At 46.2% G+C, this 15,139-nt stretch overlaps 1 pseudogene; it reads right to left on the minus strand.

The window, feature by feature from the left end:
* Window positions 1-859: 859 nt before the first annotated feature.
* Window positions 860-1,388, minus strand: LOC142846767 (small ribosomal subunit protein uS14-like; annotated as a pseudogene).
* Between the last annotated feature and the right edge of the window lie 13,751 nt (window positions 1,389-15,139).

The raw sequence follows: 15,139 nt of genomic DNA on the forward strand, positions 1-15,139 counted from the left end.
CCCACCCCACCCCCCTACTGAGGACTGAAACAAAAGCCTGGTGAGCAAGCATTCTACCACTGAACTGCATTCCCAGTGGCCTGCCCACCCTCCCCCACGCCCCCCTTTGAAATTCTGAGGCAGGGTCTTGCCCATACTGGCTGTGCACTCACTTTTTATCCCAAGCTAGCCAGTAACTTGCCCTTCTCCGGCCTCAGCCTCTCAGACACGAGGGATGCCTGTGCCCAGAACTCCCATCTAGCTGGCCCATAAGCTTTCAAGCAATTCTTCGGTCTCCCTTCCTATCTCTGTAAATGTATCAGGACTGTAGGCGTGGGCTATCACATCCAGCTTTTACATGGGTTCTAGGGATGAAACTTGGGTCATTGGACTTGCACAGTGAGCACTTCTACCTGCTGAGTCATCTCATGGGTCCAGGAACAGTGGTCTGTCTCCAAGCCTGTAGCCCCGGGCAGGCTGAGTGCTACCCAGGAAGAGCAAGGAGTCTTTAGGGAGGAGCTCCTCTAGGCAGATGAGGCTGGGGGTGAGTTTGCAAGGGAAAAGAATGTGGCTCTCAGCTCCTCCTTTCCAGCCAAAAATAGGTATATGTCATAAACACAAACGTACCCGAAGACTGGAGGTGTGTGTGGTTTAGATAGTAGAGTGCATTGCACGAAGCCTCAAGTTCAGTTCACAAGCTATTCATAAACTCTGTGTGGTGGTGTGAATCTATGATCCCAGCACCCAGGAGGGCTGTTCAGAAGTTCGAGGTCATCTGCACTACAAAGAGAGTTCGAGGTCAGCCTGGGATTCAGGAGAATGTTTGTTTGGGTCTGCGTGTTTGCTTTTTTTTCTTGTATAGAGATGCTAGCGTGATCTCTCAGTCTTGCATAATCCTCTCAAGAAAGGTAGTTAAATCCAATTTAAGGAAGCCCACATCCTTTGAGTACTAACAGAACCCTGCCTGCACATGCTCAGCCCAAATTTCCAGATCAAACCCTAGCATGTCGAGCAGACGTGACAAGAGAGAGAACCCTGGACAAACATGCAAGGGTTGACTCCAGTACAGCTGCTGGTGCCCCGCCTCGCCTTCAGACTGCCCATGAGGGAAAAGGTGGGGTTGCTATGTCTAAAAGGAAGAGGAGGAGACATCTCAAGGGGCCTCAGGAATTCAGGATGAGACAGGTATGGTCCCCTCAAGCTGTGCCTTGTTGTCTCCCCCACAGAGGTTGTTCAAAGAAGAGAATCCCGATAGCCCTGATTCTGAGGGCAGGGGGCCACGTGCAATGCTTTATAACCAATGGCACCATGTGAGCAGGGAAGGAAGTCACTCATGAAGAGTAGCCCGTCCTCGAAGCAAGGACCGAAGAGGCTTACAGCCTGAGTACCTGCAACGTGTCCTCATCCATCTATCCCCACACCTGAGAGAGAAGGTGCCGTAACAAGCATCTTGATATATACTCATCTACAATCTGGTTATGAGGTTATCAGGCAAGAAAGACGCCCCGGGGGAACGCATATGCTTCTTTCATCGAGGAGGCTCGGAGTAAATAGCTGGAATTTATCTTGAGGGAGATAATAGAAACACTTTTTTAAAATGTGGAAAAAACAATATTTCCCCCTAGAGTATTAAAGGCTTTCCAGGCTTAGATCATGTTTCTCATTAATGGGCCCCCTGGCCAGATACATCTAGGGTCCAGGAGACAAGGAGAGAAGAGAATTTGCCTGGTCAGTAGTTTTAATATAAGCCAGGTTGGGGTTGGGGTGGGATGGGGAGGGGTGGGGAGGAGCACATAGCACAGTAAACTAAACCTCTCCTGCTGCCCAACTCAAAGCTCCTTGGAGGGGGACCCAAGGATAGCCCTTGCTTATGGCAAGAGGTTCTGGAAGTTTCTGGAAGAACCTATTACTTCTAAGTGTACCATATACGCCATTCTTGTCTCAGTGAGGGACTTGGGACTCTTTGTCTGCATAATGTAAATAGTGAACACATTCACTTCACTGGCCTGTTTGTGTAGGAAACAGTTCTGCCGCTGGGACGACTGTTCAATGTCACAATGTCTTTGGAGGGGCAAAGAGAGAGAAGACAACACAAACATTTATTGAAAACATACTCTCAATTCTAGAGATCAAACCTAGAGTCCACGTACACTAGACAAAAGCTATACCAATGAACTACATCCTCAGATCTGTTTTTACTATTGTTTTGAGACAGGGTCTAACTCAGTTGTTTGAGCTGACCTTGAAGTCAGTCTGAAGACTAGGCAGGTCTTGAACTTGTGATCGTCCGGCCTCAGCCTCCCAGATACCTAGGATTGTAGGCCTGCAGCAAACGGCTTAACTTCTTTAAGTTCTTCCAAACAAAATCTTCATGGAGTTGTCAGTAGCCGTTGGGGAAACTGAGGCTCAGGAACCATGCCTGATCCAACCAGTAAGAGGTAATGTAAGATATGAGCCCAGTCTATCTGTGTCTGACTACACAAAGAATCTTGAAGGTTGGTCATGAAGGCTGTGATGGGATCAGGATGGGGGGGCAGGGGTTAGGTTGACTTTCTGTATCTGTATCCCTGGTACCTGGGATGCCACCACCTATACCCACAGTTACCCATTAGAAGACCCACCAATGCCTTCTATGAGCAAGAGAGTCTCCATCTCAGTGCTCCCAGTCCCTGGAGGAAGCAGGGAAAATCCTGCCCCTGGCCCAACTCCCCACTCCTTTCATGGGGACATTCTATATGAACTCAGCATGGCACCTCTCTGGATCTTGATTTCCAAGTTAAAAAAATTAGGCCACAGATAGGTGCTTTTCAACTTTATTTCACCATAACTCACAGCAAGAACTGTATTTCTATAGCCCATTTTATATGTAAATATGTTTTCCCCCACAAAAACAAAGGTTATTCTTACACTACAGGATGCACCCTACTATTTTTCTACTTTATTCTGTTTGTTAGTTTCAACGCTGGTCACAGCTCATTAATCGATTTCACTACCCCAGTGGGTCATGACCTGCAATTTGAAAACCCCTTCTAGAATGCTCTTTAATGGCCATTCCAGCTGTGCCACTTGATGGCTCTTTATCTAGGCTGCTCCTGCTGCCACCCTGGAAGCTGCAGAGCTCACTGAGGCTTCCCCCACCCCGTTCCTTCCCTCTCTTCCGGCCACCTGCTTTACAGGAGAGCACACTTGCTCTTACCCTTGTGGACTCCCTGAGGTTAAATGACTCATTCAGGGTCGCACCCTTGGCTCTACCCATTGGCTGCAAGGCCAGAACTTTCTAGCCTGTCTTCTCTGTCCTGGGTCAGTGTCAATGGTCAGAAGCTGTCCAGGTCTTTCCCTCACTTGTGTATACTCTCAGTCCTCACTGTCACCACCCTACCCCCACCCCCAAGAAGCAGCTCTTGCTTCTCACCTTTCCTGGATTCCAGGACCACCTCATGTGCCTGTCATGTCAACTGAGCATATCTGAGTCAGGCCTGTGCTTGGCACTGAGGGACAGGTGAGAGAGTCTCTTGATCTGTCTAGTCTGTAGGCAGATTTCAGAACCCTCACTCTCGATGAGCAGACATCCTGCCTCATGCAGGTTTTAATTGGACAAAGCAAATGTGAGTCATTAAAACTGTCTTTCTTCCAGTCCCAGGAGTGGACTTGCGATGTTTCCTGTCAAGTATGCCCCCCTCCCCCCAATCTGTGATGCGTCAGTCAGAAGTCTAAGGACGCATGAGCTAGGGACACTGAAATGGGCAGGGAGGGCCTGTGGCTTCCTTCCATGCAGAGCGCCTAGGGACTCCAACAGAAACTCAAAACCCAGGTATCAGAGAGGAGCCTCTGATCCCAGAGGGACATCTGTAAGCAAAAATTTTGGCTGAGGATTTATAATGGCAATTAATTACTGTGCCGAGTGGAGATAGAAAGAAGAGATGAGGAATGACAGCTGGATGGCAGCTGATGGGTGCTGAATAATAGATAGTAGCAGCAAGATGGTAGGTAACTGTAGAGAGCAGAGAATGAAAAGTTGCTCGGAGATTGTAGCACAGCGCAGATAATAGATAGTCGCTGATAGTAGATCACAGATAACAAATGGAAGATACTGGATAATGGCGGGAGATAATAGAAGCTGATAGTAGATAATAGTAGATGGTTGATAAGAGCAGCTAATAATAGATAATAGGCGCTAGATGATAATAGTACCTAATGGTGCCTAATAGTTGGCAGGTGATAATAGCCGCTAATAGAGGGCAGTGCTAATAGCAGGTAATAGTGGCTGGCTGCAGATCAGAGCAGATAGCTGCTAGCTAGTGGCCGGAAAGGCTACTGCAAAGCAAGCATCTCCCAGTTCCCATCTGTGGCTCTAGAGAGTGACTTTAGGACTCCCTTACACAGCCCTATCCTAAAGTTTCTGGAGTCTAAGGTAGAAGGAATAGGGGCAATTCAACCCACACATCACAAAGCCTTGCGCTGTGTGTGTATACCTAAATGTGTGTGTTTTATGTGGGTACATGTGTATCTGTGTGTGGAGACCAGAAGTCAACCCCAAGTGTCTTCAGTAGCTATTCACCTTGTTTTTCGAGGTGGGGTTTTTAATTGGCCTGGAGCTCGCCAAGGGGGCTGCCTGGTACGTGGTCTCCCCCCCATCTGCCTGTCTCTGACTCCCCTGCACCAGAATGGCAAGCATGACCGCAGCACTCCTGCTCAAACAGGAAGCTCTGTAAGCCCCCACCTCATCCTTTATTTGCATTTTAACTTTCTTATCTAGGGCAGGATTTTAGACCCATCATGTAACCCTAGCATTCCTTTCCTCCAGGGGAGGAGTTGGGTCATAATCTGACCAAAGGAGGCAAAATACCAATCCATGATAGACTTTGATATTTCATAGTGTACTACAAAAATCAGACAGTCCAAAAGCAAAGGAAGGACCCTCTGTAGGAGGCAGACCAGGGACTGGCTGTGAGCAGAAAAGATAACTGTGTCTTCCTTCCTGGATGCCAGCAGGAGGGTCACCAGAGCTGCGAGTGTGGCTGGCTCCTTCTGATCACTCAGGATGCCCCTGAGAAGCCTTTACCCACCCTTCCCTGCTAAGTTACCAAGAAACATTTAATCTCACCTTACACTATGGCCCCAGTGTGTTTCATTGGTTCCGTGACTCTCTGCCCAAGTGAGATATGATTTCTAAGAAGTCCCCAGCCCTTAGAACAGTTCTTGGCATGCACAACATATCAGCAAATATTTATCAGATTAATTAATAAACGGGCACAACATTCTCACCTTGGCTTTAAGATGGCAGCTATGCGGCCAGACAGGCTGGGGTACACAGACTGCCCCACTTCCAACCAGTCTTGGTAGACATCAGTAAATCACCTAACTGCTCTATCATCTTTATTTTGCCCAGCTACAAATATCAGGGTGATCTCAAGGACATTGTTTTCGATCTGAGCCTTTGTTGTGGAAGGTTGGGAAATCCCACCCCCCCACACCCTTTAGTGCTCTCCAAGTAGCTAACCTCAATGGACCATCCTCCTCTCCCAGGTGGCCACACAGAGAAAGCAGCCTCTACATCTCCCACGACTCCCAAGGGGCTCATGGGGAGTTCCCTTGTTTACCCACCTCTATAAAACTCCAGGTCCCTTCCTTCTCTTGGACACACTCTTCTCCCATTCTCCCCATTGCAGGTAGTCTAAATAAAAGCATCTTCATTAACTGGTATATTCTGTCTCACACAATATGTTTTGCCCTGCAGAGTTAAGGAGGGAATCAAATGAAACGTGTGTGTGAAGACTGGACCACTCAGCACCTTCAGAGCAGTCCTCCCCTGTGGGGTCTGAACACTTCCTGTGGTTCTCCAGAGGCAACGGAGAAATTAAGCACAGAGTGTCATCATAGTCACTCAGGACTCCTACCCCCTCACCTCTACTTTGACAAAAACGTAAGGAGGAATATCTTTGCTCTGATTTCCTTTAATATCTAAATTGTCATGCACATGCGTATTTTCATATAGATCCATATAGGTCATATATCCGTGTATGCACACATTTCTATGTATGCTTATCTATCCCTGTGTATCAGTGCACATAGATATTTCCAGATATTTTGTGCATGTGATGGGCATTAATATGTAAGTTCCACATACAGTGTGTATGGTTATGAATTAGGGACCATTTTGGATCTCCCATACAGAAAATCACCATCAATTATTATTAATCTCATTTTCATATGAGGAAATAGTGTGAGGGAAAAGGAAGTTACTTGTTGGTTCCAGGTCACGACCAAGCTGAACCTGAACTTCTCCTTCACATTTGGGTCCTGCTAATTGTTATTCATTTAACAAATATTTCACGTGCTGGCTCTAGACTCAACATGCACAGGACACAAGGTGTTGTGTATGTAGATACACCTCTTGGAACACTCCTGGTCTGCTTTCAGAGACAAGACTAAGATCCTTGGACTGACAAAGAGACCCACCAGACAGAGCTAACAAGTAGGACCCAAAGGTGAGGAGCAGAGAAGAGTTAGATCACTGCACACCATGGGGTGCTGGCTATGTGCTACCCAATCCATGTGCTCCGAGATGGATGGATTGACTAAGCAGTCTAAGAGATGCTTGAGGGATGTATGATGGGTTTTCAAATGGTATCTTCATATGAGCACCTTTAGACCTCTGTTTGGATAAGAATGGAAATGAGGAGCATCATTCTGCCTTTTCCGAGTCCTCCCCTCGTGGTCACCTGCTGCTGCTGCTGCTCGCCATGGGCTGGGTTTGCCTTCCTGGACCCCCAGCGAAGAACTCAGATCCTTTTTCAGGCAGCACCGCTCCTCCCTACTCCTCACATGCTTCTTAGGAGTCTCCCAAGGAGCTGAAGATTTCTAAGATATGGAAATTAAAGAGCAGGCATATTCTTAGTTCCCCACATGGTACAATGGCCATTAACCAATTAATGGCTGGGCAGATGCCAACCGGTACCAGGGTAATTATTAGATGGTAATTGCCATATCATTAGAAGGTAAATATAGGGTCGAACTGTCATCCACCCTGTAGAGGGCAACTGGGAATTCATTTTATTCCTATTAAGCATAATTATCCCCCAGTCTCTAGGAACCTGTGATTTCCAATATAATTATATAGTGTTTGCCAACTCTATCCACAAGAGAATGAGTTCCAAAGCAGACAATGAGGGGCAGCCTAGAAAGTTGTAGGGCAGGCGCTTAAAGCACATAGCAGCATCAGGGTTAGCAGCTAAGTAAGTTGGGTGTATCCAAAGACGAAAGGACTTAGAAAGAGAGCAGTCGAAAAAAGGAAAGCCTATCAGTTACTACTGTGGATTGGATGGGAAATGTCGCCATAGGCGCAAATGTTCAACACTTGATCTGAGGCTGCTGGTGTCTGGGAAGGTTGTGATACCTTTAAGAAGTGGAGCCTCATGGAGGAAGTCAGTCTAAGCCTTTGAGCTTTACAATCCAAGTCCCACCCCCACCCCCTGCTTCCTGTTCCTGTTTTCACCCTTCGCTGCCTAAGGTCCCATCTTCCCATCATGACTTGTATTCCACCCCCAGCCATGTAAACCAAGCTAAACCTTTTTGCCCATAAGTTGCTTTTGTCAGGATTATTTTATGACTGCCATGAGAAAGTAACCCTTCTCACTGCCATGACCACATGCCCCACAAGAAGAAGCTTAAAGACCCCCCTCGTGGTGGGGGAGGGGGTGGCATTCACAACGGCTGAGTGGGCGAGCGTGAGGCTTAGAAACCTCACCTCACATCTCAGTGCAACAGCAAGTAGAGAAGTATGGGAGACTGAGCCAGTCTGTGGACAGCAGGGCTTGCCACCCGAGCGGTGCCCCCAGCTGTGACCACGGAAATAGGAGCCTGTAAGTGCCATTTTACATCCAAGTCATAACAGATGCTTCATTGAGATTTAATGGAAAACTTGTCCCTGAATGTCTAAAAATAAATAAATAATCATTGGGGGACCTTCATCACTGCCCCAGGGACCGTATCTTCTCCTGTTCAGCCAACCAAAGTTGTTGCATGTTCATTACCAAGTGTGACTTGATATACAACTGCTTGAGGGAGAAAATAATATAAACAAACAAACAAAAATAGTATCTGTTCTTAAGAGACCCAACGCAGGTAAGGGGCATTATTGTATTCCTCATTTTAAAGGTAGGGAATCTGAAGTTCCCCAGGTAGATAGCATTGCTTAACTGGCAGATAGATAGATAGATAGATAGATAGATAGATAGATAGATAGATAGATAGATAGATAGATAGATGGATAGATGGATAGATGGATAGATGGATAGATGGATAGATGGATAGATGGATAGATGGATAGATGGATAGATGGATAGATGGATAGATGGATAGATGGATAGATGGATAGATGGATAGATGGATAGATGGATAGATGGATAGATGGATAGATGGATAGATGGATAGATGGATAGATGGATAGATGGATAGATGGATAGATGGATAGATGGATAGATGATAGATAGAATGAATAAATAAATGACGTGATCAAAAAAAGCAGAAGGTCATCTATAATACTAAAAGGTGCCTTCTGACTAGCAAGGCAAGAGCCACGCAGGTGTGACAACTGGGACATAAAGTTGATAAAGAACCATAAAGGCTGTGGGGTGAAAACAATGGCAAGCAATGTTCCCAGCCATGGAAGACACGCAGCTCTGACCCAGTGCAATCTGAGAGAGCCAGAGACACCATTTTTCATGCTAATGTGTATTAACACCATATATCACCTCTAAAGAGAACCCGACTCTAATAAACATTTACACCAAAACTATTTCCTATAAATCAAGGAACAAAACCCTAACCTGGCTAAGACTTGCTTTGTATCCGGCAGTCTTACTATTAAATCAACTATCGTAATTTGCTTCAAAACTGTTTTTGCCAAAAGGTTAAAATATCCATACTTGTAGCTCGTCAATCTCACGGGGGAGTGGGAGGCCCTTTTACTTTGTTTTTCTTTATTATTCAGGTCTTCTTCCGTTTTATGACTGGCTACCCAATAGCACTCTCAGGCTGTGGGACCTGAACAGGAAGACAGGTTTAGTTGGAAGGCAGGGGGATTAACAAGATCAGAAGCTTTTTAATGCCTACCCGAGGTTTAAAAGGAAAACAACTATAACAACAGAAACAGTACACTAATTGCCACATTAATAAACCTCTTACATGTTAGACACTGAGGTAGCACTGGGGGTGAAGAGCAGAATAAAGATGGACAAGAGCCCACCCTTCGTGGAAATTCTAGTGGAACATTTTACAGGGACCTTCTACTCCCTTCCACCTCAATCACTTTTAATCCCCACCACCTGGCAGGATTATCCTCATTTTATTGATAATATTAAGCAAACCGCTCAGCCCTCCATACCCAGGAAGGGACAGAGATGTGTCTGGTTTCAGGGCCAGGTATTTCTATTGCCTCACCTCCCTCTCCATTTACAGAGAAGAATTTTCTCAGAACACTAAGCAATTGTCTACCTCAACTCCCAGGTGACCCTGCAAGTGTGACGTGTTGTCTGCTGTCTACCCGGCCTGCCAATAACCACTCTCCAATTATGTGTTTATTATCTTTGCGGCACAGGGTTACTGTAGCAGGAAAAATTTACCCTCAACAATACAGTACCTACTATGACTTCCAACTACTAATGGAATTGCTATTTTTGTTTGTTTTAAAGCCGTGGCCATAAAATAGGCTCCCAACAATATCCTGGCAGTTTTTCTTTCTTTTTTTTTTATGTCTTTAAAATTTACTGGAACTGATAACTGCGAGAGCAGAATGCCTGTAAGATGCAAATGGTCTTCCTGGAAAAAGGGACTTGGGCGTCAATCACGGTGGGGCTCACAGAACCAGAGACTGATGAGAGTTTAGAGAGTCAAGATTGACAGTCACGGTAACCGTGGAGGCACAGAGGGGTCTGAGTCACAGGAATCTGATCATCCATGTTTGATAATCTGCGGCAAAAAGACCCACCCCTTCTCCCCACCAGAACAGTCAAGGACATGCTTGCTAAAGAGAGAAGTCAGGACAGTTGGGTATACAGGAACTCTGGCTGTTCTTGTCCTGAGGGGATTGTAAGAGGGCATGCCAGGTCCTGTGGTTCCTATATGCTGCCTTCTGGTACCTAGTCCCAGGTCCAAGGGGTAATTGGAGGGAAAAAAGGAGATGAAGAAAAAGCAGTGACCCCACTGAGATGACAACCACCTAAAGGTTAGGGATGCTGTTTAGTGGACTCTCACCTGCCCAGCATGGGGAAGGGTCCTGGGTTCAAGCCCCAGCAATGGGAGAAGGGGGTAGAAACACACACACACACACACACACAGAGAGAGAGAGAGAGAGAGAGAGAGAGAGAGAGAGAGAGAGAGAGAGAGAGAGAGAGAGAAATACAAGCAATTTTAGGATACATACTCCCCAAAAATCCCAGTTTGTGGCTTTGAACTTGTCCATTTCACAGCTTTAAGAAAGGCCATGCCTAACCGTGTTCACTGACATAATGTATCCATTCTAGCCAGGGTTGGCCTGTCAATCAAACTCTTTCAAGAACAGCAATCCAGACAAGGGAAATGTGATGGGGTCTGGGGAACTAGATAACCTAGAAAAAGTGCAAGAGTGAAAAAGACAGACCTGGCTAGGCCACAAGATGAGAGAAGTCTGGACAAAGAGCCAGCAGGAGATAAGAGATCTGACAAGTATCAGAAGGTGGAGAAAGAGGGGGAAATGGATACAACCCTCCCTAGAGACAAAGATTAGATGCAGGAGTAACAGGAGAGGCAGGGCCCCTGGAATGTATCCGGGTGTGGGACCACAGTGGTCCTCAAGGCTTGACTAGAAAGTTCTGAATGCAAAACAGGGGAATGCAAAGAACCAAGCTCCAGGCAGACATTCAAAGACAAGAAGGAGAAGAAGAAAGAGCATTCCAAGAAATACACCCAGCGTCCCAGGTGTACGAGGACAGACTAGTAAAAATTCCAAGTCAGCCAGCCCAACTAAAATGAGCGTGGAAGTCAAGCTGAATCAAGTGGTTACAGAACTTGTCAATCACTCCTGCTCCACACTGAGAATTTTCTAACACACAACTAATGCGTGATTGGGTCCATGGTCGTTGTGAGAAGGTTGGTGTCAGGGTCCAGAATCACCCCATGGAGATCCTTAGCCTGTTCCAACATGAGCAGCATAGGCGTGAGACGCAGAAGCAGGATCCGAAGACTTTCCCACCTCAGTCTTGTCCAACACGTTCCCTTAAGGGAACACATGCAATGCATGGGCCCACTCCCAAACACACACAGCCTACCTACAGAGTCTTCAACCTCATCTCTACACAGGCCAGGAAACTAAGTCCACCTGCATTTTTCCTGCCTTATTCAAGCCTGACTCTCATCTCTGCCACTGGCTTCAGATGGCTAGGAAGTGGCCAGGACCAAAGCTCTCTGGGAGTCCTCAGGAGCCCTGCTTAGTGGCACCGTGACTAAGCCGTGTGCATGCCTTCTCTTGTGACCCCAACTTAGGAGGGTATCAAGTTTGATCAAGCTGAGCAAGAGGGACTGGCCAGGAGTCACCAGATAGACCACTCCAGAGAAGCAAATGCAGCAAGAGCTGAGTAATACAGAGAAACAAGTTAGTGCCCACTCTGCTATGGGCTCCCAAAGACAAGAGGTTGACCATTGCAGGAAGTCAGTGTTGTATGGGTACATGTTGGAACACACAAGTATCTGATGCTAAACTGGTTTGTGTGAACAACAGCCTGCCCTTGGCAACTTCATGTGAAATATAATCAATGGCCAACTTTCTTCAGCACCTTGTCTCCCCAGAATATTTCTAGGATTCTCTCCAGATAGTCCAAATCCCTCCCAGGATTACCAACCCACCTTCCCCGACTCTGTGAATCCTATTCATTCTGTGACATCTAACTCAAGCCCCTCTCCCATCTAAGGACTCATTGCTTCTCTTTCTGCCTCTCTCTGTCATGGCCCTCCTTCCTATGTAAAGTGTGTTGAATTTTCCTTACCATACGTAGAGCATCGGTTTCTTAAGGTCAAATAAGACTCTGCCATCCATCATTCTAGGGTTCCCTAGAGACTCCCACAAGTAAACAGTTGTGACAATGAATTTAGGGTTGTTCGTGTAGAGTATTTTGGAGTGTGGATGCCTTCATTCCATAGGAGATTATCATTTGAACCCATGGGCTGAGAAACAAGATCACCCTCACTCAGACAGGAGGACGCCAGCCAGTCCTTGAGACCTTGAATAGAGTAAAGAGGGATGGGAATTCATTTCTCCATCTGCTAACATCTACTTCTGCCCTCTGGCACCAGCACTCCTGACCCGCTGACCCTCAGGACTCAAAGTGAACTTTCCATCAACCTTCCTGCTCCCCAGCTTGCAGAAGTTTCTTGGTGTTCATAAGCACATGAATTCCTACTTCACACATACACATTAGCTGTTCATTCTGTTTTCTTGGCTAATACAGGGCTCAATGAATGGCGTGTGCTCAGGTCTACAAGGATTGAAAGTCCAAGGCCAGCCCAGGACACACAGTGAGATAAACATAAAACACACACACAGTGTCAGGTCCGGCTCAACTTGTCCATATGTTCCTGAAAAAGAAAATGAGGACTGACGAAGGAAACAGACAAGAGATGGACGATAGAGTCTGGAGGGCTCCAGTGAACACTGTGACTGCCTCAAGTTTATCACTCATAGTCCTTATTTACCTGAATCAGAAGGGGAGGGCAAAAGACCTCCCTCCCCTTGATACAAGGATATAACCTCCTAACACAAATACCTCCTTACATCTCAAAACACCTGATAACCATGCCCTAAGTTAAACGTCCTGTTGTCTGATCTTTGAGTAGCAAGGCATCCAGTAGACATACCTTTGCCCAAACAGCCTGTTATTTATCCTTGAGGAGCAAGAATAGGTTTGAACTCTCTGACCTTTAGTTAAGATGGAACAGATTCAAAATTGTGAGCTCCAACAACAACAACAACAACAACAACAACACACACATACACACATCTCTATGAATTGGTAAGAACAGTAATGTCTTCCAGGGTCCTACCTGACTGCAGTAGGTAGAAATTACACAATTTATCTCCCTAAGACTGATTCATTGGGTAAACAATGAACTGTAGCACATGATGCTTAGAACCCAAAGAAATAATACGTGTTCAAAGATTCACATTGTTATAGACTAATGACAGATATTCAGAAAGTGCTAGACCCCCTTCTACTACCTACTTCACAAAACTCTTTCTTACATATCTTCTTACATCACCTCTACCAACCCCTTAGGGTAATAAGTATTTTCTATTTGTATGCCCCATTCTACATGTAGATAAACAGAAGCCTGAGGAGTTTGAGTTGCTGAAATCCAACCAGGGAATCCCAGAATCAGCCTTCTAGCAACACCCTAGGCTGCCTAGAGGGTTCACAGCATCAAGGCAGTGCCTAGATACAGTACCTGTTAGGTCAATGGGTATCATTAACACCCGACCACAGAGAAGATAACAGAGAGTCTAGGGTTTGGGGAGGGCTCCATTTGGACAGAAGGACCTCATTCGGGGCCATATTCTGCAGTAGTAAGGATATAGGGTCAACAAGACTCAGTGTCTTGCTTAAGAGAAGACAGGCTGCTTTGCTTAGGATGCTGAGGAATTCACGCTACAGGCAGTCTCCATGGTTGTAGTAATGGAGTAGGAGGGCAGAATTCTTCCTGGACCAGTTCTTCCAGAGGATCAGAGAAACAAGGCTTCCCAGAATTTCCCTGGTCCCCTCATCTCAACTCGCCTACCATGTTCCAGGTCGGATGCCCACCTTAAAACACCATCACAAGATAGTGAGAGATAGGCAAAGTGTGAATGAATGTTCATAAACACCAAGGAAACCTCCATTGTGCCAGGTGTCTCCTCCAGTAATCTGAATGCTTCTTCCAGACATCCACCTTAAGGTTTTAAGGTTTGGGTGGGTGGGAGGCATGGAAAGAGACTTGTTGATGAACAACAGCTATGACAAACATTATGTGTCATCCATATGCCCGGATGTCCTTTGGTCCACACAACATCCCTGATAGCATCCTTGGAGGATGGGCATCTCCAACTCACAGATAAAGACATCAGTGGCTCAGAGTACATTAAACAGAATCTGCTGTTCCCTTAAGCTAAAATTGAACTCGGGCCTGTTTGGTCCAAAGGCTGTCACTCTGGAACTGAGGACACAGCTCATTGGTTGACTGTTTGCCTGGCACACGCAAAGCCCCAAGCTCCATCCTCAACACCAAGAAGTAGATACATCACTGTGATTTTAAAAGGCAACACATCTTCACTCTAGTATCTTATCCTTTGGGAAGTGGGGCTTGTAACTGAAGGATTAGATGCTGAAGGAATGGGTACCAGCTGTAGCAAGGCCAGGTCACAGGTAATAGATAGGCATTGTTAACACCAGGATCAGAGTTCAGGGAAAAGGGGTGGGAACTTAGCCTGTCCTCATCCTCTCGCATCCCTGTCTTAGGAAGGCAAGATGGAAAACAAAGGTGAGGGACAGATAGGTCTGACGACACCTGTCTAGACAGGGTGGGCTGCTGGGAATAAGTTCTGTTGTCCTCTCCTAATATTCTTGTCCCCCTGCCACAGTCAGGGAGAGACCACTCCTCCACCCTCCTGCAGACTTGCATTAAAAGAATCAAGGAAATAATTACGGGATGGAGAGGATTTATTAAATTGGATAAGTCTTGGCTACAACCTTCCTTTTAGGCTTTGAGAGGTTTGGGTTTTTAATTTTTTTATTTTTTGTTTTTTTTTTCTCATTATGGCTGCATAATAAAATAATAGCATAATTAGTGAGGAATTTGTTACCTTTCAAGGAAGAGACTTTAATTCCCCTGAAGAATTATCTCTCCACCCCCAGGCTGTCTCTTCAATAGTGTGAGGAAGAACCCGGGGAAGCAAAGGAGGGCTTCCCTACCCACCCACAGCTCTTCAGGATCCCACACAGCCTCAGTCTTGGCTGGCTCTTCTAGCAGAATCAACAGAATGCTGACTGCCAAGGCTAGCCAGAGCAGCCAGGAACATTCTTCCTGTGAGATACCCCCCCCACACACACACACAGTGACCTCTAGGGAATCCAGAGAAGACACACATTCCTCGGCT

This window comes from Microtus pennsylvanicus, chromosome 3 (assembly GCF_037038515.1).
Source record: "Microtus pennsylvanicus isolate mMicPen1 chromosome 3, mMicPen1.hap1, whole genome shotgun sequence".
Classification (NCBI taxonomy): Eukaryota; Metazoa; Chordata; class Mammalia; order Rodentia; family Cricetidae; genus Microtus; species Microtus pennsylvanicus.